Raw genomic sequence first — 25,595 nt, forward strand, 5'->3', positions numbered from 1 at the left:
TGCTGGTACAGCAGCCCTGGTATATAAGATAGCTATCTTGTAAAACATAGGAATTTATTTCTATTTTCAAGTTTCTGGTTTTATAAAGCCTTTTGATAAAAGACACAGCCCAGTAACCTCAACACCAACACTTTTATTTTAATCCTGTTGACTAAACTAAGCATTTAAAGGAGAAAACTTTTTCTGTGTCTGTAAAACTATTCATACTCTTTTTCTTGATTTTTGGTTTGGCTAAAGATGGAGTTCTAGGTTAAAGTTTCTCTGATAACTTGAATAAATTGCTCCTTTTTCTTGTAGTAGGTATAACTCTGTTTAGAAATTTGGAATATTGATCATCTTTTATTTTTCTCTGGAGTTATTTTAGATTCTCTCTTTATCCTTGATGTTCTGAAAATTGTTGATTATGAACTTGCCAAAGAAAAATTGCACCAGATGAGTTAAACAGGCAAACACAACTTAAGTTGAGAGCAAGTTGAGAGATTGAACTCAATTCTGCTGAAATAAGAATTGGGAGAATCTTTAAATGCTGGGGCAAGCTAGTGAAGAAGTAGTGAAGGACATTCTAGGGTTGTAAAATTGGCAAGAGGCTGGGAGATTTTTATCTCAATGAAGCAAAGAAAGGATTTACAATTAGACGTTTTCTACAGTAGGTGCTCTAAAGAAAGGGAAGTCAGGGAGCTATAGCCACGAAGAAACCTGTCAAAGTTTAGTCAAGCTGAGAGGAATATTAAACCGTCTTGGTCACGCTTTTTTATTGGCCTTTCTTTTGTTCATTAGTTTGTACACTTGATGTCACTTGTTAATCTGGAGACTTCTGTACTTAAGCTCAGGAAATTTTTGTTGTATGACTTTTTTATACCTATCTCTTCTATCTTCCCTTCCTTTTTTCCCTTGGGAACTTTTATTAATTAGATGTTGAACTTCCTAGTTTGATTGTTTATATATGTTGTCTTCCATATATCTATCTCTGATCTTGGTTCAACTCTGAGAAGTGTTTTTAATATGATCTTCCAAACCTTTCATTGACTTTTAAATTTTAATATTATTTTGCTTTCTAAGCAGTATTATCCTCTACTTGTTTTTTAAAAGCATTTATCTTGTTTTCTGCCTGTGTTGTAATGGTACATGCCTCTGAGGAATCTAATTGGGGATATTTCATAATTAAGAATTTATATCGTTTTCAGAGGTCATTTTTGTTTATATTTGTCATTTCCAATGAGGTCCGTGGTCCTTGTTTCTTTTAAGACAGAGGTACAAAAGAGCTCATTGGGAATTAGGAGCATATGGTCATGGAGGGCTTGATGCATCTCCTACTGTATTTTAGGGTAATCAGATAAAAACCAATCATCACTCAGGAAGATAACAAAATGTCTAAAGCATTTTTTTTCTCTAATAGCTTTCAGACTCTCCAAAGAAGAGTCCTTCACTGAACTTTTTAACTTGGACTTAGAAACCTGGGTTCTCTTGCTGCTTGTTGAGATGGAAGTATGATATTGGAAGGTATTAAAAACCCACATATAGGACTTTCAATTTATCATGTTTTCAGTCCCAAATTTCACCCCCATTTTCTGTCATTTTCAAGCCAAATGCTCCGTCAGTACAACCTCCATTTGCTTCCACTATGCAAGTATTTTTACCTATCTTAATCCTTCCTTACCACTCTGCATCAGCTGTTCATTAAAATTTCTTCTTGATTTATGACCTTTACACTGTGTCTTATCATTGCTTTTATTCTTTGCAATTTATTTCTTAGGTTGTAGGAGAATGAGTTGACAATCATGAGATCATTCTTTGTTAACTAGAACTCATCCCCTCCCCCATGTGTTTCAGTGTTGAGAAGGAAAAAAATAAATTAGCTTCTGGTACTTTGAATCCATCAGAAGAAATAGTAGACTTTGGTTCCAAATGCTGAAGCCCACATAATAGAAGCACTTCTAACATTGCTCTCATAGAGTTTATGGGGCCTTGGCAGCTGGTTGTGTTTAGGTCTGCAGGGGCAGGAAAAGATGATCTGGGACCTAGATAGCATTGACTTAGAAGATTCACAGAGGGCTGCGCTGATAGACCAGCTTCCTCTTTGTGTTGTGCTTTGAGGAACAGCTGCCAATCATGTCACAACAAGAAGCAGTGCCTATGCTATTTATAAGATACCAGATCTTGTTTACTTTTGTTTGAAAAGATTGTCTAAACAGATTGTAATTCAGGATTTCAAGCTGAAATTAAAATTAAGCAATCTGTACCCCAATTATGCCTTTTGAAAAAGAAATTGGAATATCCAAAACTGGAATATCCAAAAATATCCAAAATTGGATATTTTGGATCCAATATCCAAAATTGGAATATCCAAAAATGGAATTTCCAAAAATGGACTTCATATGGTTTGTAGTGAAAAATAAAGGTTAGTTATTTGAGAAAACTAGGTTTTATATTTGTTCCTTTCTATTATCCTGTTTAAGGACAGCCACAGTTTTGATTTCCAATTATGTTTGATTCTCTGCATTCAATATTAAACCTGGCTTTTCTTATCTGTAATGTATGCTGATGCTTTAGCTCACTTAAATGCATGATTTGTTTCCAATCACAAAACTTCCCTATGGCTTATCAAGGGCAGGGTTATTTTAGCAAAAGTGTAGCATACGGTGCATAAATAGCACTCACATGTAAGCATATCATGCACAAGAGATTAATATAATTTTCCTTTTTTGAGTGATTAATGTTTACCCTGGCAGCTGTAGCATTTTAGTTTTCCATTAGCTGACAGATGTGAATAAGGGTTGCATGTTGCCTCTACCAAGCTGCTATATCTTAATTTGTGTTCATAGCTTAGAGATTATGAAATATGGTCCCGGAATATTTAGAACTCTCAGGAATTTCGTATGGCTTCAACTGATATTTTTCCCACGAATATCTTAAATTGAATATTTTATTTTTTCAGGGCAAAAAGTTAACTGGCTTGAAACAGGTGCAGAACAACAAACAAAATTCCAGCTTAAATCTGGGCATATAAATGTGGGTCATTGGCTTGTTATACCAGTCTCATAGCACAGAGCATCACAAGAAGCTATAAAGGAAATGATGATTTATAGCTTTGAGCATGGGGGTAAATAGTGAAAAGAAAACATGTTTATATTTGAAAGATAATTGTGAATGTACACTATCTCAGGTTTTATTTTGAGGGATCAGACAAGTTATCAATAGCATTTTCACTGTCAGTGGCTAATATCACATACTCAAGCTTTGGAGTAAAGCACTAATTATGATTTTGCTGTCTCATTTTTATACATAAGTTTACTTTTATGTAAGTTTGGTATTAAAATGATGTCTTGTGAGACTGCGGGTGCCTAGATTTTTTCAGATGTTTATTTGAATGAATACTCTTTTGTATGTAATACCTATCAATACAATGGTAGAAAACAAAAGTACAAATTGGAAAATATATGCTGTCTTACAAATAGGGTATATGTGGTCTCAAAGTTACATGTGGGTATATTTACAAACACATGTAAAAATATATTTCAGTATTAGGTATTATGTTGTATTTACTAATTAATACTTAATGTATATTAACTGTATGCACGTACATGTATTTGTGTGTATACAATTTGGACATTTACACAGTGGGAATTTAATAATTATATATTAAAAAGCCTTAATCATATTTGTCTATGCATTTATTTATTGAATAATTATTTGCTCAGACTATTAGATGCTTAAGAGCTAGTGCTATGTGTAGTATAAACAGCCACATGAGGTATAAGCCCTGCTAATAACATTCAAAATCTGGGAAATAAAAATAAATCATATGAATAGTTGAATAATGATATCAAAGTAAATTACACTTCTATACATAAAAAAGCATTAGTATCAGTACGTACTGCCAACCATTGATTTAAAAAATAAGTTTTGTTTTTTAATGAAAAACTCTTAGGCAAATGTAAGTTTGTTAGACTTAATTCAGTGTAGAGGGAATATGGTGTTGGCAGTCTCATAGGAGGAATTCAAGGGAGGATATTAAGACAGTTTTAGAACCTGAATGGAGTGATTTTAAGGCAGGGGGAAGGATTGGATTGGGGAGAATTCTGGAATAGCTTTAGATCAGTGGGCAGAGGAAGGCAAGGTTTTTGACACAAATGTGGATGAGCAAAGAGTTCATGTCGACTGGTCAGCTCTTTTGTTTCACTCATAGTATTATTTTCCAGAAGCAAATATTTCTTAGAGTAAATAGGCAAATTATTTCTACTCATTCTCAATACTATTTTACTTAGAGACGAAAAGCTCATATGATTCCAGTATTACTTAACAAAGGAGCAGGGAAATTTGTTGGTTTCCGTTTTTAGCCCTCCAATTTTGCATTCTTCAGCCTCAGCTGGAGGACAGAATGTTATTGTTGGGGAACATGCTCAATCCAGATATTCGTCACTGTCTACTGTGTCGTGGTTGCATGCAGAGTTTTTGATTGTAGTTGTTCCAGTCTTTACAAGGGTCAGATTTTGTTTTTCTATAAATGGAACATTATTTGTCAGATCATTTGATGGTACAGTGGCTGCTGGGCAGCATTTAAGACTCCAGAGAGCATACAGTTGAGTACGGCTACGTGAATATTAAAGGAATGACTTGATGACTATTTTAAGTCTGTAGCGAGGTAGATGTAATTGCCCAAATTAAACCAAGGGAACAGATCCCATAACAGAAGCAGGAGCTCTCAGAACTAGAGCCAGTAAAAAAGAAGAAAGTAAAATACAAAAGGTCAGTAATTTTATAGTTCCAAGTGCCTAAGACAGTGCAGCGTACAGTAAGTCCTTTACATACGAACCTTTAAGTTGCGAACTTTCAAACATGCGAACGTGAGTTCACATGTTGGCGTACATTGTTACGTGCCTGCAACCTCTACAAGTGGTTGTGCTTTTGTGTACTTTACTGTCCAGTACTGTATAGAGTACAGTATCTTTATTTCAAGCCCCGGGTGTCCAGAAGCAAGTGTAAAAGCAGTGGTGATGTAGCTGGTACTACTGTACTTTTCAAGGTACTGTACTGTAAGATTAAAAATGTTTTATTGTGTGTGTGTGTGTTTTATGTATTATTTGTGTGAAAAGTATTACAAACCTATTACAGTACAGTACTATATAGCCAATTGTGTTAGTTGGGTACCTAGGCTAACTTTGTTGAACTTACAAACCAATTGGACTTACGAATGCGCTCTCAGAATGGAACTTGTTTGTATGTAGGGGACTTACTGTATTAGACCAGCAAAGTTGAGTGAGTGTAATTGGGTAGATAAAGATGAGAACTTTGAGGGTAAAATGTGACAGGCAGAGGTTCCAGTTTTCTGGATCTTACTCTTGGGTCTTAGATGGAAGGTGTGTATTTAATTCATACATTCATTGTCCGGATCCTAATGTCTAGCTCGAAATCTATCTCCTCCTCCAAGATGTTATGTTTCTGGTGGATTTCTAAAAGTTCTCAGCTGAATTCAGGCCCCCCATCTGGACTTTTTCCAGTAATTCAAGGTTGGCTTATATTGCTTTAATTGAGAGATGTGTATGTAAAGGTCTGAGAGATTAATGTTATACTAGGATTAACAGCTCCTTCTGATTTGGTCCTTTTCATCAAGGCTCATGATGGGTATACAGAGTGAACAGGTATACAGGTTTTTAATTTTTATTTTTCAGTTGAAATATATTTGCCATGTAACATTTTATAAATTAAAGTATACAACATGCTGATTTGATACATGTATGTATTGAAATACTATTACCATTGTAGTGATAGTGCCACCTCTGTCGTGTCACATCATTACCATTTCTTTTTTGTGGTAGGGGTAATTAAGATCTAGTTTCTTAGCAAGTTTGATTATAATATTATACATTTTTGTCTGTATTCACTATATTATACATCATCTCCACCTATTAGCTGTAAATTTGTACCTCTAAACATCATCTCTCCTGTTACCCCCTCCCTACCCACACCCCAGCCCTTGGAAACCACAATTTTACTCTGTTTTTACGAGTTTGAGTTTGTTAGATTCCACTAATAAGCGATCATGCAATGTTTGCCTTTCTTTGTCTGACTAGTCTCACTTAGCGGAAGTTTTGGAAGGCAAGTATTGGTAAATGAGTTGTTAATCTTAGTAAGTTAGCTATTTTACTTGGCTCACATTCTTTTTTCTGGGAGCAAGTATGTCCTGGAACAAAATAACCTAGATGTTTCTGCTTGCCCTGTATTGTTTAACATGTGTAAAGAAAGGATCCCTGCTCTAAATTTTATTTTAGTTTTCAAGAAGAACTGATGTATAGTAAAAATACATTCTTCAGGATTTGAGAGGAAGAGGAGTCTTAGCAGCATCTCAGTGGATCATCTTAGTCACAATGATTTCACATGCACTGAAATTGGGTATTGGAGTTTGCAAATCACCTGACATAGAATCATGTTTACTTTATGCTAATGAATTAAGCCTACAATTTTTAGATCCACCATATATTGGATGGTATATGCTCATCCATCCTTCACATGGAGCTTCAGGTTAGGCATGTTTAATTGATTTACAATTAGAGCTTGATGTAGATCAGTGATCTTAAAACTGAGTTACCCTTATCACCGAGTGTACATGACACAGTGACCTGGGAATTAGTAGTTGGGAGAATTAATTTCAAGAGCCTAAAACTTCATACACACTTGTTCTCTAAACTGATATTTCTGAGCTGAGTCCCTTAGTCAAGTCATCACGTTAGTTTTAGTTTTCCATCTCTCATTTTGCCGTTACTTTTCACCCAGCCTACAAAAGAAAACCATCCTTCTAGCATATCCTGAAACTCCCTCTGGTGCCTTATTCTAACAATGCCAAAGCAATTGTAATGGAAACCACTGTTCTCAGTATTGAGAATGAGTTTAATGACTGGGCACTAAGTACTTTTATGAGTAAATCCTAAGAAATTCTTTATTTTCAATAATTTTACAAGCACCTAACAGCTATCTAGTACAAGATCAAAATAGAAAAAAAATTGTAATGAGTTGTAATGTAATTTTTGACCTTTAACTGAGAAGGAATAAAAATATTGTATATTTTCTTATAATAAAGCCCTTTATGTCTTAATTTCTATAAAAAAGTTACCTTAATGCTTACATCTATTTACATAAGAATTAGTAGAATTGATGCTTAACTGTACCTGGCTTTAGTTATAAATTGTGTTCACTAAGGGAGTCTTAAATGCTTTGCAAAAATATATCAAACAAATTTTAAAAAGCCTCAGCCATCTATTGACACATACAATTTTAATAAGATTTTGCTTGTTTAATAGTTATTTTTCATATTTAGTTTTGATAAATTATATAATTGTAATTATATACAATATTGTATAATTACTGTAATAATATTGTAATAATTACATAAAATTACAATTTTTTCACTCAAGACATTGATTGTATTTATAGGTGGTTAGGGAAAGAGTGCAATAAGAGATGCAAAATCCAAAATTTTGTTAGAGATATTATCTGCTACAAATAAGCATAGGAGATATATATATATATGTATATCAGGATAAAATTCTCAGGAGTAAGTAGTGGGGAATTAAGAGTTCAAGGAGAAAAAGAAATGATGGACAATTTCAAATTATGAAAGATTTTGTCCATAAAATGTTTTATATGTGAGTATTTATAACTCCATTGGATACATATAGAAAGGATTTATAATTTTTATTTAAAAAGTTTAATAGTTGAAATAAAATTGAAATTCTGTTCATTTCAGCTATTTAAATTTAGGAAGGATTTTTAGAGACAACCAAATTGTATAATGGAGAATATTATAATAGAATTTTTTTGATAACGTGTAAACAAAGAAGTTTGTAGACCACCGATACAGATAATTCAGGGCAATTTCTGGCTTTGGCCTTATGGATTCATATTCATCAAATGTGCATAAATACTCAGTAAAAATAAACTGCATGAATAATCTTATTGTGTAAATAAGCCACTGATTACTCTTTTACACAGCCATTAAATCATTAGTTTATTATGCTTATTCTGTTTATAAAGTACTGTTTTGACAAGGTAAATGCTTTACAGATTATAAACATTATTTGATAACTTACTGAGTACCTAAACTTCGGGGGAAAAAAGCTTTCTTTATGGATTTTGATTATTTAATGGCCAGAAAAAGTGTATAGCAAAGATAAAAAGTTGAACCTCTGTTTATGATTGTATGAAGAAGTGAGTGAATCTTCACTCCCCCCAGATAAGTGTTAAACGAGGTAAAATTGTGAAAACAACTATTTCCACACTCCAAATCAACCAGCGGCAAGCTGTATATTGAGAAGTGTGTGTTTATGAAAAAGTGAGTCTAGAATCATGCCTAGGACTCCCTCAACCCACGCCCACCACATCTCGTTCACGTGGCAGTTTTACCACAAGTCGGCTGTGAAAGCCATCAGTCTTGCTGATGCGTTGGTGGGAAGATATGTACGTTTCTGTGCCTTAACTATTTCCACAATTCGAAGGTATTGATGCTTACTCAAGTTAGAGTATTTTTGTTGTTGTTGACATTATCTCCCCCTCTGCTTAGTCCTTTTCCTACAAGGTAGGCTGCAGTGTTAGAGCCTAGAAATAAAGGGGATGGTTTGCTTAAGCAAAAAGGGCCATACTTAGGAGAGGGATAGAATATTCTGGCAAATTTTGAGAAGCGTTCTGAGAATCCACCTGAGAAAGTCCTCTGTTTCCAGGGGGGGCAAAGAAATGAGGGAGAACAATATGTGATCATGTGTATTGAACTACCTAAAACAGTCTGCTATGGAATAGATCTTCAATGAGTATTAGTGTTGTTTTTCTCCCTTTTCCCAGTTTGACATGTGGGCAATACCATCATCCCTTAATGCAAAAGTAATATCTAAGAAATGTTTATTTTTGCAAGTTATAAACTTGCTTCTCGGTCCTTATTCAAATCTCTATACATTTCAAGTCTACTATTAATAGAAATACCTTTAGTAGAAACAGAAAGAAGTTATGCAGAATCTCTGCTCTGCAGAAACTGGACTTTAAATTCTCAGTCTCTCTTTTTACATTCTTAATATCTTTTCTGAATCCTGAAAATCTCAGACATCCCTGTATCCACATAGAAATATAAATTTATTATTAAGCCAAATATGTTGCATAGGATACATATCCTGCAGATAAATTCAGCTATTTTTAAATTTTTTGCCCCAATTTCACCTCTATTATTGTCAAGTGATGAGTGTTTTCATTTTCTTTTTTTTTTTTAATGAAATATAGGAAGCCTTACTGAATGATCTATGCAAGGTTATTTATCTTTTTTAGTGTATTTCTACTTCAGGTGGACTTATAAAAAGTTTTAAAGCAGGCAATCTTGAGGCATACTGCTAATGAAAAAAAATACGCAGAGGTCGTTGCTTAAAAATTACTAGCTTCAGGATATTTGATATCCAAGTCTTACAAGTTATAGAGCATGCAGTTCAACCTGGCTTCTGCTATAGCATTCTTCTCTTCAGGCTTTTTCAACAGAGAATAAGTTATAATAAGGAAGCATCAACAGAGAGACAGACATCAAAAAAAAGTGCAAAAGCCGAACTTGCATAGCGCGGTGTTATTTTAGTTTCAATAAAGTTAGCTCTTAATATTTAACTAAAAATTATCTCACATGATTTTTAACAACCTCAGTTTCTGGAAACCTTCTGCCCTTATGAAACCGGGAGAAAGTTTTGATGGTATGATATTTTGCATTTTAGAAGTGTAAAACAACCAGTCATTACAGATGTTTAGAGGGAATAAAACTGTTAGAAAAATACTATGTTCAGAATCCTTCAGGCTTTATGTAAGACTCTTTGAAAGGTAAAATTGCCTCTGGCTGCATTCCCTAGGAGGAATGTAGAATAGCTGAAAATTGCTTTATAGTCATGAATTAATCGCCAGTAGCTCTTCTAAATAACTCTGTGTGAGATGATTCTCACGCTACACGTAATACCTATTCCCGGAGAGTGCTGTCTTGAGCCAATAGCTCGTCAGTGGGAGCAGCACAGTAGGATTCCTGGCGTGGTTACATGGATTAGAAACTTTCAGACCAGGAATGAATGGGAGGATATTTGTAATCATCATACTCTGTGGTTGGGATTAATTTACAGTTGAGTGGGTTTCAGTCATTTCTGGAAACTAAAGTTAGAGCGTCTGTATCTCCTGTTTGGATAGCAAAGCCACCAATGACTGTGTCACGGTTGTGTTAACGTCAAATAATTTATTAGGCTTTTGTAAAATAAGTAGTTTCTTTATGTAACTCAAACATTCTCAAATTGTTTTGGGTTCAAATGTAGAGTAAAACAGTAATTACTTATTCATTCTACACTTTTTAATTTAGTTTATTTTTTCTATCCTTTTCCTACAATAGTTCTAATGTCACACACTTTGTATAGCTTATTCAATAAACTCAGATTCCTAGCAGTAGTTTATAAGAAGTCTGTGTAGATGCAGACAAAGGTTCATGAGGAATACAGATGGATCAAATATATTGAGTAAATGTTACTGTACTTCCAGTTAAACAAAATGAAAAAGTGACTGATTTCCAATTGATATAGTGTAGTCTTGCTTGAGCTAGCTGGAAAATGGACATAATGGTATGTGTTTCAAAGAAAAATTTTGAAAGTATATAGGAAAAAAATCTGGATTGAATAGTATATAGTCCAAAGTATTGTTCATTAACATTACTGTAAGGTAAATAGGTTTGTCAGCAACTGTATTACAAGTAATAAACTAGTTCCCGTTTGAACTTATTAGAAAGATATTCACATTTGGGCATTTTAGTCCACATGTAATATACTCTGGCCTTGTTCATCTTATTTATATTGTCCTTAACAGCTCAATGAAATAGAGCCTTTTAACATCATGCTTTGAAATTCATACATATTTGTATGTTTTGTGTTCATACATTTAAGCAGATATTAATGTTCATTAAATTGAAACAGATACCTTGTTTGAAACCCATGAATATGTGTAGACTGGATTTATTCTTTGGGGTTTAATATAATTGAGAAAATCAAATTTCATTCTTGTAAATATTTATATTTGAATTATAATGAAATATGGAAGGTTGCTTATATTTATACTGAGATGTGAGCTTATAAAAAACAAAGTGCAAACTCTTGATCTAAGGGTATCATGTTATGGCAGTATGTGGAGGTTTTCATAATTCCTTCCAAGGTCTTTCTGCTCCAAAATGAAACTGGCACATATTTTGGTCCAGGTTCTGTGATATTGCTGTTGATCGAGGGCGAGAACGATACGAACTCAAGGAGGAACCCCTGCTTTTATTAGATAATTAGGGAACTGATTGCCCTTCCCGGAGAACGTGTTTATACCTTCTTCCTACGGCGCATGTGTTAGAATGCAGAAATGGCTTCCCCCCCACCTCCAAGATGATCTTAATAATAATGGAGAAACAGGAAGTTAGGTCATGTTTAATATATATTATAATTCCCACGGGAAGCCAGAAACTTAATAGAGGTATATTATTAATCAGACTGTAAATGTTACGCAGTGGGGTTCACAGCTCACTCTTAAAGAAATCAAAGGTACTGAAGGTTTTCTTGTGTTTTTCTCTCCCTTCCCCTAAATAAATCAGTGTAGGCAATAAAGCCTTTTGTGGCATAATTAACTGTCGTGTGATGTCATTCACAAAAACAATTCAGAAGTGAATGAAATAATTTTTTCTATATAGAGAGTCTTACAGAAATCAGTTTCAGTGCTTTAGGGTTGCATATTTAAATTTAATGAATTTATTTTGGTGTTTTCTGGAATCGTCAACAGGATTTTTAATTTCTGGGGAATTTACATATCTGGAGGAGAAAATGTGATTAATGGACACAATAGCCTTACAAAGTGAAAAGAATTACTTTCGGAAACTTTATAATTGTGGAGCAAATCAGGTACCTCTTGTTAGCTGTGGGTTTGACAGCCATAACAGTGTGTCATCATAGTAACAGAAACTCTAAACATAATCTAGGCACACACTCTAGTATTACCGGTGAGGAATCTGAAGCTCAGATGGTCAGGCAGTTTTCAAGTTGAATCCATGCTTTGCGTTTCAATAATATGTTATAGCAAAAGGCAGGGACGTCTTCTCTATTTGCTATGACGACTATGTGATAAAATTGAGAGTTGCTCTTGTACTTATATTCTTTCTTTAGAGTTCAGTAAGGTAGATATTACATGTGCCTTGAACCAAATTCCTTCTGGGACAGAAGGCAGAATCACATTTTAGGGTCGTCCTTAACAGCTATTATAATATACTTTTACATTTCCATATGGCAGGTAGGAAATGAAACAAAGTCCTTTTTATGATGGCACTCTGATAATTTAAACAACAGACACCATCTAAATTATTATCCTGAAGACTTTGGCATTCAAATCTGTTATCATTTTATAAATTTATTTATTTATTTATTTTTGGCGGCGTTGGGTCTTCGTTGCTCCATGTGGGCTCTCTCTAGTTGCGGCGAGCGGGGGCTACTCGTCATTGCAGTGCGCGGGCTTCTCACTGTGGTGGCTTCTCTTGTTGCGGACCACGGGCTCTAGGCACACGGGCTCAGTAGTTGTGGTTCGCGGGCGCTAGAGCGCAGGCTCAGTAGTTGTGGCGCACGAGCTTAGTTGCTCCGCGGCATGTGGGATCTTCCCGGACCAGGGCTAGAACCCATGTCCTCTGTGTTGGCAGGCAGATTCTGAACCAGTGCACCACCAGGGAAGTCCCCTGTTGTCATTTTAAATTCTCTGAGGAATGGGGAAAGATGGGTATTGGTTTATTTGTAAATATTACAGGGAAAAGTTGTGCAGCACTTCATTTAGCTCTGTGTTAGCTATGAATTAAAAAAAAAAAGAAAAATGTGTAGAACCTCTGAAATTTTGCTGGAGTTATAAATCAACACCGAATGACCTATTAAATAATATTTCATTAACTCAAATTAGATTAATCTTTCTGTAGCATGTCTTGTCTACTTGTTTATATTTAACTTTCAAGTGTATTCTGTCAGCAAACAAAGGATTTGTAAGAAGACAGATCACCTTGGAATTAATTCGACTTGTACCTTCTAGACTGTAAGTCACAGAAGTGAAGGACATACATACTCATACATCAAATGCATGTGCTTTAGTGTTTAAGCTGGAAATCCTTGAGTAGTCTCAGTTTTCTATGCACATTTGTTGAATTTACTTGGTTTCAAGCGAATGCATTTTCTTGTTACCACTAGGTGTCATTGTGTCGGTTTTTAGTATATGCCAGTGACTTTGACACATCATGTTTTTGAAGACTTTATCAGTGATTTATCAATAGTTCAGACTAGAAGACAAATATAGGGAAAGAATGAGCTGTGTTAGGAAGGAGCATATTAGGCCCTGGAAAAAAAAAAAGGACAGTAGTATTAGTATCTTAATACATAAGCTGGTAAAACAAAAGTTTTGGCATTTTACCTCTGTTCCTTTAGTAAGGTATCAATGCCCTATTCCATATGATGGTATTATAAGAATAAATCATTATGTAGAACGCTAATTGTCTTAAACTTTTTGGTGAAAAAAATAAAACCTCACCGTATGAATTTTGGTTAAACAGTGTCATTGGGCTTGTTCATATTTTTAGCGTTTGTTAAATACTTCCTATACTGTGTTGAAATTCATAGATTAAAACTGAGAGAAAGTTATATTCTTTTCCTTCAGTGCAGTTGACCATTCCTTTGGAGGAATAATAGTTACAGAAGAAATTTATGTACTATATACCAAAAATACAGTAGTATGTTTTAATATAAAACTATAGTATATAAAACATAGGTCTTGGAAAATTGGAGTGATTATCACAGACAATCTTGCTTTGGCAAGGGTACAACTGAAGATTCATTCATTCTGGAGATAAGGAGGTAATGGCTGATTCAATGGGGTTTTTTGGGTTTTTCAGTGGTTCTTTTGAAGCAAGACAAAATGCATGGAAAATCGCATCCTATTTTCTGCAAGTCCACCATGTTACCATGGTAAAGGGTGAGAATGCACAAACTACTGGGGCAGGGTCTTTCAGATTCAAGCCCCAGGACCTGCCAGCCTTCCCCTAGTGACTAAGGAGCTTGTGCCAGTGCACGGGCTGGGTTGGGGGTGGATAAAAGCCGGTTTTCTAGGTAGAGAAGAACATTGATCCCTAGGTTCTCAGAATTTAAGTTTCTTCCCCTGTGAAAAGTTGGAAAATGATTTTAACCTCGCTGTGTTATGAGGATAAAAATGGCATCGGTGAGGATTTGGGTAGAATAAAAGGTGGTCCATTCATGTTGGAGAATTGCAGCGGAGTTTAATTAGGGGACCATTGAAGCAGCTGCAGGCAGAGTGTATGGAAACCAACAGATAGTGCTGTATCCCGGCACCAGTCCAGAGCGGCCAGGCCATACCACCTGGAGACAGCCTCCTATAGGAGCCCTGACTTTGAATGAAGGAGGCATCTAATCTGAGACAATCAGACAAGGAGTCAGAAGAATGAAGATACTGACCTTAATCTCCTTCCTCTCTTCCGTTTTGGGGACCACCCACTGGTGGAACCCAACTGACAGTAGATCCCAGGAAGCTCTTTGGCTTGCAGGGACAGCTCGGAGTCTGGAGAAGTCAGAACAGAGCTGATGATCAAATAACATGTCCCCCACACTGGTGCCACGTGTATCCTTGTAACGTATAAATTGGATCATGCGAGTGCTGTGCTACAAATCTTTAGCTCACAGGACAAAACTCATAATTCTCAATTTAGAACAAGATCAGTTATTGCCCAACTCTTGCCTCCCTAAAATTCCCTATCTCCAGCTGTGGAACGATCCTTTATTCCTTCAGCTGCTGTGTCCTGTCATGCTTTTCCACCAACCTTGCTTTATCTGTGCTGTATCCTCTTCCTAGAATGCCTTTTTCTCTGTTGTGTCATTTAGCTAATTCCTCCTTGTTCAAAATTCAGTTCCCAAGAAAAAATTGGCTTCTTTAAAGTTGGATTTAGATACTAAGTTTTGGTGAGCCAGGAACTGTACTGTAATGCAGTCACAGGTGAATTGTCCTTTCTCGTTAGACCTTAATTTTTCTAAGGAAAGGTATTTTACTTCACTCTGTATCCTTAGCAACTTGCATACAATTTTTCACAAATGAATACAGTATTTGTTAAGTGAATAAATGTGCAGAATGCCTAATTCAGTGCCTTGTGGTAGTTGGTACACCACATATATTAACTCTTTTCTCTTTCTGATAAAAGAAGATGCTCATGTGATACAAGCTGGCATCCAGTGGGGTAGGGTAGGGGGATGGCTAAAAAAGTCCTCAAGAATCCTTCTTCCAAACTGAGACACCTGCTAAAAGTAAGACAGGTTGGAATTTTGATTTCCATTCTTTCTTTGCAGTCTACCTTAGACTCACAAATTTGGACATGTAATTGGAAATGATTTCAGAACATCTGTCGCAAGATGTGAAGATGGCATGGAACTCCCAAAGTTTACAAGCCTCCACAGACAGATAGTAATAATGGTTTATGAAGAAATTTGAGAAAGCCATCAATTAGAGTTCTATAGTATTTCATTAATTTATACTATCAAGAGAATTGCATTACTCACCCTTAATAATAAAGGAATTATAGAAACTGTAAACTCATAACCCTGAATCTCATCGGTACAGTAATTTTGAATCTTGTAAGCCAGTTAAAACTAAACATTTCAGCCCAAGCACAAATAAATATGTTATATATATATAGATGTAAATATATATAAAATGTATCTTTACATATACTTCCATCAAAAGATATTCTTGATGGAAAAGATATATAAATATATCTATGCACACACACTTTAAAAAAATTGCAATTGGAAATCAAATAATCTGCAATTGCTCTTCAAAGCCAGAAGGAATATAGAAACAGAATCAGCTAACTTATTGGTTTAATTAAAAAAAGCTAATATGGGTCTTTTAAACCCCAGGTATGCTGTTATCAGTTTGTACAGTCCATTATATGTAGTGAAATATATCAAGTTTTTCCAGAAATTTTGCATCCATATCTAACTAGCATAATTTATTCTGCTACATAAAAGGCACAGGACTGGCATATAAAAAAATATGGCTTTGTAAAATTCCAAAAGATTATTGAAACTGCATGAATTTTGATACGATAGAAATTGTCCATAGTATACGTGGTAGGCTGAATAATGCACTCCTTCCCACAAGATGTCTGTGTCCTAATCCTTGAAATCTATGAATGTGTTGCTTCACATGGAAAAAGGGATTTTGCAAAGGTGATTAAGGTTTCGATGAGAAGATTATCTTGGGTTATCTGGATCAGACCAACGTAATCCCAAGGATCCTTAGAGGAGGGAGGTAGGAGGAGCAGATGCAGAAGATGTAAGGAGGAAAGCAGAACCCAGAGAGGAGGGAAATGATTACTCAGCTGGCTTTCAGTATGGAGGAAGAGGCCGTGAGCCAACAGGGTATCGGTAGCCTCTAGAAGCTGGGAAAGGCATGGCAGCAGAATTTTCCCGAGAGCCTCTGTTAAGAGCCAGCTTAGAAGATACTTTGATTTTAACCTGGTGAAACTGATTTCAGATTTATGACCTCAAGACTGTAAGAGAATGAACTCATGTTGTTTTAGGCTGCTAAATTTGCAGTGATTTGTTAAAGTAGAAATAGGAAAGGAATAGAATTCAAAGGGAGACTAGATTACACAATTAGAAAATACAGTTCTTACATCCATCATAGCATTTATCATTTTGTTTTCATGCCTGTCTCCTCCAATGAGATTATAATAGTCTTGAGGACTATTATCTGTGTCCAAGGTTCCTGTCACCTGGTAGGACTCGAGACATCCTTGAAGAACTCATGGCTGGACCTTGCTAACTGAGCTAAGTGGTTGCTGCTATGTGTTCTGAATTTCCTAGAGACATGCAAGCAATAGACAGGTGATAGGGCTCCTAATTAGCTATGTCATAACTTGGTGTTTACAAGGGACTAGGAAAACATTTAATACAAATAAATTTTCATCAGGGATATGAGCAGATTCAGCTTTGCTCTTCTACGTTTTATACCTTTTTCAAAAACAAATATTTGGAATTTGGCAACATTGTTAAATATTTTGAAAGTACAGATTTTTGAAATGTGAGAATTAAATTTGATTATTATCTATAATTGTTATACTCTTGGCATCCTGTATTTGGAAGTGAGTCAGGCATCAGCTCTGCTCTCCGTTACATGGAATAGTCTCTTTAACATTAACTTTGGCAGGTAATGTGATTCAGCCAACAACGTGTTTGAAAATCCAGACATCTGGGCTTTTCTAAGGTTGCCTCGGACAAAGTAACACCCGCTCCTGATCTTCACGCTCCAGCTGTTTAGAATTATGGGGAATGATATGATTGCAATATCTTTTTTCACTTCCCAGATTCCAGATTTTAGTCAGTGACCAAACGATCCCTAAATAGGGAAAGTTTAAAAAGTAATGTGGCATTATCTCACTCTAATGACAATTTTCCTCTAAGTTACATGTCTTGTGGTTTAATATTTCAGAGATAGGTTTAAGTGGGGGAAGAAAACAGGTAAACTTTGTGATAATAATAACTGATTAATGGTAATTACAACAAGGATCCTGTTGTCATTTGAGATTTTCTTCTAACTGTACAATGTTTCTAGTTGCAAAATTCTAAGGCATGATGGCATCATCAGGTGTTGCTTTTATTGTTGCTGTTTTAAAGTGAAAACTTTCTGTCCTCGAGGTGGGAGGAGCTCAGAAGGTGACATTTCGCTAATGACTCCTCCAAGAAATTGACAAAGATGGATGCAGTGCCTTTATTGATGGCCCTTGAGAAACATGGTACTTTCAAAATGACATTAGCACTGTGAAAAAAAGCTGTTTGCTTTTGTTGACAGAAAAGAATGTTACATACCTTAATTGCATAATGCATATTTTATCTTAGTTTATAAATTCTCACTTGTCTCCTATTTAAACATAGTTAATTATGCTGTTTTCTAAGACCTAATAACTTCAGCATTATGCTTAATATTATGCAACACGTTACCTGGGAGAACCTCAATAAAACTTACACATATTTCACTGATGAAATCTTGCCCCCTCCCTTGTGGATGGAGTTCGTATAGAAGGCTTTGACTTTAAATAGTATGCAAAGAAAGACATGCGACTAAAATCTGGATTCAAGTAATGATTCCAAGTGTCAAGCTAAGAAATGGTAAATTTCGAATATAATTCAATGACTCTCGCTAAGATTTTGACACCTAAAGTGAAATAGTTGTGTCATGGGAAACAGTTATAATCTAGGGCCTTTCTGTTTCCCAGAGAGGAGTGTTAACTGAATGTCTGTCCCCTGCGCTTGCTTGGGGCAGCGCCTGATCTGTCCCCATATTGTCACCCCACTTTATCTTTCCCAATGTTTATTCTGAAAACGGGCCTGCTTTAGGGCTCTCTAGTTTCCTCAGAGCTTCTTTCTGGACCAAGTTCCCTGGGAAAGAGGCAAAATCAATTTCTTTCTTAGTCTCCCCCCAGATAAGGGGATAACACCAGGACTGATTTCAAAGGTCCATCCTAACTATGAATTCCAGTGACGTCCTGAGCTCACAGTTAGGAACCCCTGATGTACTTTATAGTCTAATTATGACCCCTGGTAAAGCAGGGATAATCAGCGATGGATTCAAACAGCTGTCTTCCCATCAAAGACTGAGTTAATCATCCTAGTGATTCATAGAACATGAAGAAATTTTCATCACAAGAAGCTAGTTATTTTAAGACAGAATGTGGTATGATCTATGTGTTTTCCCAAATCAAAATTATTATGGATTATGTACCATATCCCTAGGTATGCATATCAGATTTATATTGATTTGCCTTTTTCCTGAGCTAAAAGATTCTGTGGGAACATACCGCTGATTTTTTTCTGCTGTTAGAGGACCATTTTTTTCCCTCGAGTCTTTGAGCTTAATATCTATTTGCATATAATAATAAAATTCTTTTAAAATAAATAATAGAAGAAAAAATTCCAAATGTATGTAAAATTATTTTTTGCACCAAATGGCAAAACAAATTAGGTAAAAGATGTAATTAGATGAAGAGTAACATTTGATATATAGCTTTTCATCCTGACTCACTAAATCACTTTGGAAGGTTTCTCTGCCCTGCTAGTTGGATTCAGGTATCTCCTCTGTTGTACTGGCTTTGCCTTGTTGTAGGCAGAAATCAGTTCTCATGTGGTTGCTACTTGACTTTCACTCTAGAAAATTTTCTTATGTTAGGTTTTGATACCATTTGACTAGGAAATTTCGAGACCGGATAATGCAAGTTGTATTAAATAGGATATGAGGCCTGATGGCTGGTAGATGGAAGATTTGGTATTCTGCAGCATGAAAGAATTAAGTCTAACGACTGCATCATTACTTCAGAACAAATTCTCTTCAATTGAAATAGTGGAAAAGGAGGCATTTTCTTCTTGCATGAATTAGAAGTGGCTTCCAAGACTGTGTACCTAGTCTATGTCTTGCTTCATATTCTCCTAAGGAAACTGAAGTCCTTTACCCGAAAAGGCAGATAACTGTAAATTGGTGGTAAACATCTGTATTCTTTTTTTTTTTTTTTTTTTTTTTTTTGTGGTATGCGGGCCTCCCTTAAGACAGAATGTGGTATGATCTATGTGTTTTCCCAAATCAAAATTATTATGGATTATGTACCATATCCCTAGGTATGCATATCAGATTTATATTGATTTGCCTTTTTCCTGAGCTAAAAGATTCTGTGGGAACATACCGCTGATTTTTTTCTGCTGTTAGAGGACCATTTTTTTCCCTCGAGTCTTTGAGCTTAATATCTATTTGCATATAATAATAAAATTCTTTTAAAATAAATAATAGAAGAAAAAATTCCAAATGTATGTAAAATTATTTTTTGCACCAAATGGCAAAACAAATTAGGTAAAAGATGTAATTAGATGAAGAGTAACATTTGATATATAGCTTTTCATCCTGACTCACTAAATCACTTTGGAAGGTTTCTCTGCCCTGCTAGTTGGATTCAGGTATCTCCTCTGTTGTACTGGCTTTGCCTTGTTGTAGGCAGAAATCAGTTCTCATGTGGTTGCTACTTGACTTTCACTCTAGAAAATTTTCTTATGTTAGGTTTTGATACCATTTGACTAGGAAATTTCGAGACCGGATAATGCAAGTTGTATTAAATAGGATATGAGGCCTGATGGCTGGTAGATGGAAGATTTGGTATTCTGCAGCATGAAAGAATTAAGTCTAACGACTGCATCATTACTTCAGAACAAATTCTCTTCAATTGAAATAGTGGAAAAGGAGGCATTTTCTTCTTGCATGAATTAGAAGTGGCTTCCAAGACTGTGTACCTAGTCTATGTCTTGCTTCATATTCTCCTAAGGAAACTGAAGTCCTTTACCCGAACAGGCAGATAACTGTAAATTGGTGGTAAACATCTGTATTCTTAACGTTGTTCTTGAAGAAATTAAAGCCTTAGACAGCTGTATGTCAGAATGTAGAGTTTACCTTTTGTGTATGTGGTGCTTAGACTAGTTGTATATGTGTTACTGTTCGTAAACCTTTCTTTTTTTTTTACTCAACTCTGAAAGAAAACAGCGGACAGACAGTTGATCTCTACTACTGCCGACAAGCTTTTACATTTCAGTCTTATCACAGGAGATCTGGAGGAAAACCAGACCAAAATGAAACACAATATCCTCCCCTCTGTATCAACGCATTAATGTCATCTGGATGAGATGCATTGGTTGGATCAGCAAGACATTTTCCCACATTTCCCTGCTGGCCACAAAGCCTCCAATTTCCACTTGAGCTCTTAATTGATTCAGATTATAGGAGAGTGCACTGTATTATAAGGAAGTCACTTCATTACTTCTGGTATTCCTCTCTAACTCTACTCCTGGTGATTTCTATTGGATTGGCCAAAAAGTTCGTTCGGGTTTTCCGCAAGATGGCATGGGAAAATCTGAGCGAACTTTTTGGCCAGCCCAGTATTTCTTTAGAACAAATTTAGGATTATGTTGAGATGTTCCTTTGTCTCACCATCAAAATAGCACCTACCACGTCCATGATTTAGAGTATTTGCTGTTGAGTCTCTAGCATATCAGAAAGTTGTTTTTTAGGTTTTTGGTAGAAATTATTTTCAAGACATTCATAACTTAAGGAAATCTTTAGGTGCCTGGATATGCGCTCTCTGTCCTGCTGTTTTGCCCATATCCCTGGTGGAGTAAGTCCCTATAACCAAACTTTTAGTTGAAATTAACTTTATTCTTAGTCCACAACTTTCAGCTTCTTGACTCACCTCCTAGGACTCTTAGCAGACCTGACTTTTGGGATGAGCCTTTCACTTAGAAAATGTCTAAAACATCAATGCTCAGTCTTGGAAATGGGAGGCCGAGAACACTGATGTTAGAGCTACATCCAGACAGCGTGTTCTCATGTCCTTATGGATGTCCCATGGGTGTTTCTACTTTAGCTGTGGGATTAGAAGAAACTCTGAGGGCTGTACTCATCTTTGCATTCACCTGTGCCGGGCCTACTTCTTTGCTAACACTAGATGCAATATTAATAAGTTCTTTAAATAGGCGTGTGTGTGTGATATTTTTTCCATCTTCAACACTTGCATGTTACAGGATGAGATTACACCTTACCACTTTGAAACATAAATTTTGAAATGTGAACTGGAAAACTTACACTTTCATGCTTTATTTTACACTTTCTAGGTAACATGGTGACTTTAAGATGAAGTTCGCCTCACCGCACACCCACCTTGGATAGTGTTTATTAAGAGTATACAGTACTGACAATTGATCCTAGGTCATAGAAGAAGGGCTTATATGGCTTTACTGCTGTCTGATATGTTGCATGTGACCTTGGGAGGATTGTTCACAGTCCTTTCCTTTTCCTGCCTAAATCTTGGTTTCTAGACTTTCTTGGGACTGGGGTTAAAGACTGACCGGTAAGGTTAATGATGGTGATGACCTGTGAACTTTCACCTTTGCCCTATCAGTACTTGATGTCCACAGGGCTTTGGGGCAGCATGACTATCAGTTTGCATTTATTGCTCGTCTCCCCCTTGTCATTTTGATTTTATGATGACATGTCCACAATCTACAGTTGTCACACCTCATTGGCCTCACTGGGCTGCCCCTGGGCTTTCTCCTTGAGGACTCTTCCAGATTTCTTCATACTGTAAATCATCTCTGACCCCCCAATGAACCATTATCAATATGATTATTTATGGCAGGGACAAAATTACTTAAACCAAATGCTCTTTTTTTTTTGTATTACTGTATTTGACACAGCTTTGATAGATTATTTTTTTAAGTTTGTAGAATTTACCTTTAGGAGGTCACATAATGTTTTTAATTCACTTTTTTGCCTCTGCACAGTAAAACTCGCTTTTCCTAAGGTACAGTTCTATGGGTACTGATAAACACATACAATAGGACACTTGGTTTTTTATTTTAATGAAAAAAGGATAACATTTTAGATATTGGCCAGAAATTGCTTCTTCCACTTAATGCATCTCAGATTTATTTTTCTTTTCTAAAAAATAGCTTAATTCAGCTATAATTGACAAAAATTGTATATATGTAAGGTGTACAATTTGATGTTTTGATAAATGTTTACATAGTGAAACGATCACCACAGCCAAGCTGAATAACACATCCATCACTACACAGTTACCTTTTTCTTTTTCTTTTGTGGTGAGGACACTTTAGATCTGCCCTCTGTAAATTTCAAGCATACCGTGAAGTATTAACTACAGTCACCTGCTGTACCATCCAGCATAACTGAAACTTTCTGCTGTTTAACCAACATCTCCCTATTGCGCTCAACCCCCAGCCTGGAAAACACCATTCTACTCTGCTTCAATGTCTTTGACTATTGCAAATGCCACATGTGAGATGACGCGGTATTTGTCTTTCTGTCTCTGGCTTATTTCATTGAGCGTAATGTCCTCTAAGCTTATGCACATTGTTGCAAATATCAGGATTTCTTTCTTTTTCATGACTAAATAATATTGCACTGTTGTGTGTGTGTGTGTGTTCATGTACACGACGTATTTTTTACTCATTTATCTGTTTATGGAAACTTAAGTCACTTCCATATCTTGGCTATTGTGAATGATACTGCAATGAACATGGGAGTGCAAATCTCTTTGAAATACTGTTTTCATTCCCTTTGGATATAAACCCATAAATGGGAAGTTGGATCATAAAGTAATTCTATTTTTAATTTTTTGAGAAACCTCCACCATGCTTTCTGTAGTAGCTGTACCAATTTTCATTCCCACCAACAGTGCACAAGTCTTCCCTTTTTTCCACATCCTTTCTAATACTTGCTCCCTTTGGTCTCTTTGATAATAGCCATCTTAAGTGTGAGGGGATATTTCATTTTGGTTTTGATTTGCATTTCCCTGATTAATAATATTGAGCGTTTTTCATATACCTGTTGATCATTTTGTATTTTGAGAAATATCTTTTCAAGCCCTTTACCCATTTTTAAAAATTGTGTTATTTTTGGTATTAAATTGTATGAGTTCCTTATATATTTTGGATATTAATTCTGCATCACATATATGGTTTGCAAATTTTCTCCCATTCCTTTTGTTGCCTTTTTGTTGATAGTTTCCTTTGCTGTGAAGAAACTTTTTAGTTTGACATACTCCCACTTGTCTATTTTTTGCTCTTGTTGCCTGTGCTTTTGGTGTCATATCCCAAATCAAAAAAGTCATTGCCAAGACCGGTGTCAAAAAGCTTTTTTTTCTATGCTTCGTTCTAACAGTTTTAACTGCAGGATCTTCAATTTATTTTCAATTTGATGAAATAGTTGTTGAAAAACACAGGCAAAAAATTCCTACTTTATTTGGAATCAACAAAGTCATAGTAAAAAATAACTATTAGCTAATCCCACTAGATAAATATATTTTGGATATGTTATGATACTGTTTTTAAATTTGTTATCTTGAAATTTTTATTAATTAGGCCAAAACCTTTTACAGTAAATGATATCAATGTGAGCACCATGGATTGTTTATACTTTACTACATTTCTTTCTCTAATGAAGTGACATCCTTTGACTCAAAGTACTTGACTATTTCACTTTGGGGTTCTTATAATAAACAAATTAATAAATTATTAGAATTTTAAGACTTTCAAGGGATGTGTTTTTATTTTATAAAGAAATAATGGTTATTCAGAAAGCAAAATAATGGCACAAAGTAGACTTTTACACACAACTGCAATGGGTGATTATTGTTTTGAATAAGAACTTCTAGAAACATCTTAATTACTTCAACTTTTCTGAATTAAGATACTTATTCTCATAGCAATGGAAAAGGTTTGTTGAAAAATCATTTTAGTAAAGAAAAACATCATTCTCCATTTCTACTCATTCTTCATGTTCTTCAGAAATTTGGAGGAACTCTCTGACAGTATTATTCAGAAGTTACCATTGAGTAAACTACTAGCAACCCTGGGGGTTCTCAGCATCATGAATTCAAGCTATATCTTTGAGAGGCATTGTATCAGAGTATGTGGGGTATTAAAAATTTACAGTAAGCGGTTGTCTATGAAATGTCATTTCATGGAAATCTAAAGTTTTCCTTTTTAAATATCAATCTCTTCCCATGACATGTCACATGCCTGAATATTTTACCAGTATTAAGTTGTAATGTATTTTTGCTACCTTAATTAAGAACGTACAATTGTGAATTTATAAGGAAAGAGAAAATATGTGGTGTGAAAACTACTAAAAAATAAAAGCTTCATTATTTACGTTAAATATGGATGACGAATCGATTGTAAACGTAGTTGAACCTCATAAGCTATGGCAGGTATATATACTGAATATGTAAGTAGTATGTGAAATATAAACTTATATTATGAATTCTGTTTAAAAGGAAGTTAATTACTTATAAGGCATGTTAGATAGGACAAAATAAATCTATATGCTGAATGCAGATCGGAGGTGGAAGGACCCAGAGGTAGCTAATATTCAAGGTAAACAAATGAACGTGATGCATGCGAAGCCCTCAGCCTTCATGAAATCTTAAATTGACCACCCACTAAGCATAAGAGAAGCAATGACTGTCTCCTGGCTCCACCTGCCTTCTGCACAAGAAACTTATCAGGAGCTCCTCTTCAAGCTACAGCTGTGCCCTGGCATAATGGTAGCTATACTTTCCAAAAGAGCAAGGGTGTGTTGGTTCCCGGACTTTCCATCTGCTGAGCCCTCTTACTCAAACCCCAGCTCTGGTCTTCATAACCACATCTTCAGTAGAGGAGGCAGATGTGGTAGAAAGAACAGAACATTTGCATGCAGGAACATTACATGACCCAGGAATTCAGTGGTGTGGTTCTGCTACCCGGCTTGCATTCTCTACCGAGTGTGTTAACCTGGCCCATACTTTTCTTCCTGTTTTCACTGTGTGTGATTTAAGCATCTTAATGTGATGGGTGAGCCCTTCTGTTTTGTGACTTGTGGAATAGCTTGCCAGTTAGCGTACTTGGAGGCTAACATAGCGTGTTGGTAATGTCCAATACAACATCAATAACGATTGA

The 25,595-nt window shown here is 35.6% G+C and overlaps 1 long non-coding RNA gene across 2 annotated transcripts in view; it reads left to right on the forward strand.

The window, feature by feature from the left end:
• Positions 1-1,412: 1,412 nt before the first annotated feature.
• The window catches only part of LOC114484463 (uncharacterized), a 574,102-nt gene continuing 549,919 nt past the window's right edge, over positions 1,413-25,595 (forward strand). The window contains exon 1 of one of the 2 annotated variants that reach the window (XR_008616008.1): positions 1,413-1,500. This is a non-coding gene — a long non-coding RNA (uncharacterized lncRNA). Of the gene's footprint in view, positions 1,501-4,677; positions 4,747-25,595 lie in introns of those variants that run through there. The other variant, XR_003677375.1, reaches the window with a different exon arrangement.

Source organism: Physeter macrocephalus, chromosome 19 (genome assembly GCF_002837175.3).
Source record: "Physeter macrocephalus isolate SW-GA chromosome 19, ASM283717v5, whole genome shotgun sequence".
Classification (NCBI taxonomy): Eukaryota; Metazoa; Chordata; class Mammalia; order Artiodactyla; family Physeteridae; genus Physeter; species Physeter macrocephalus.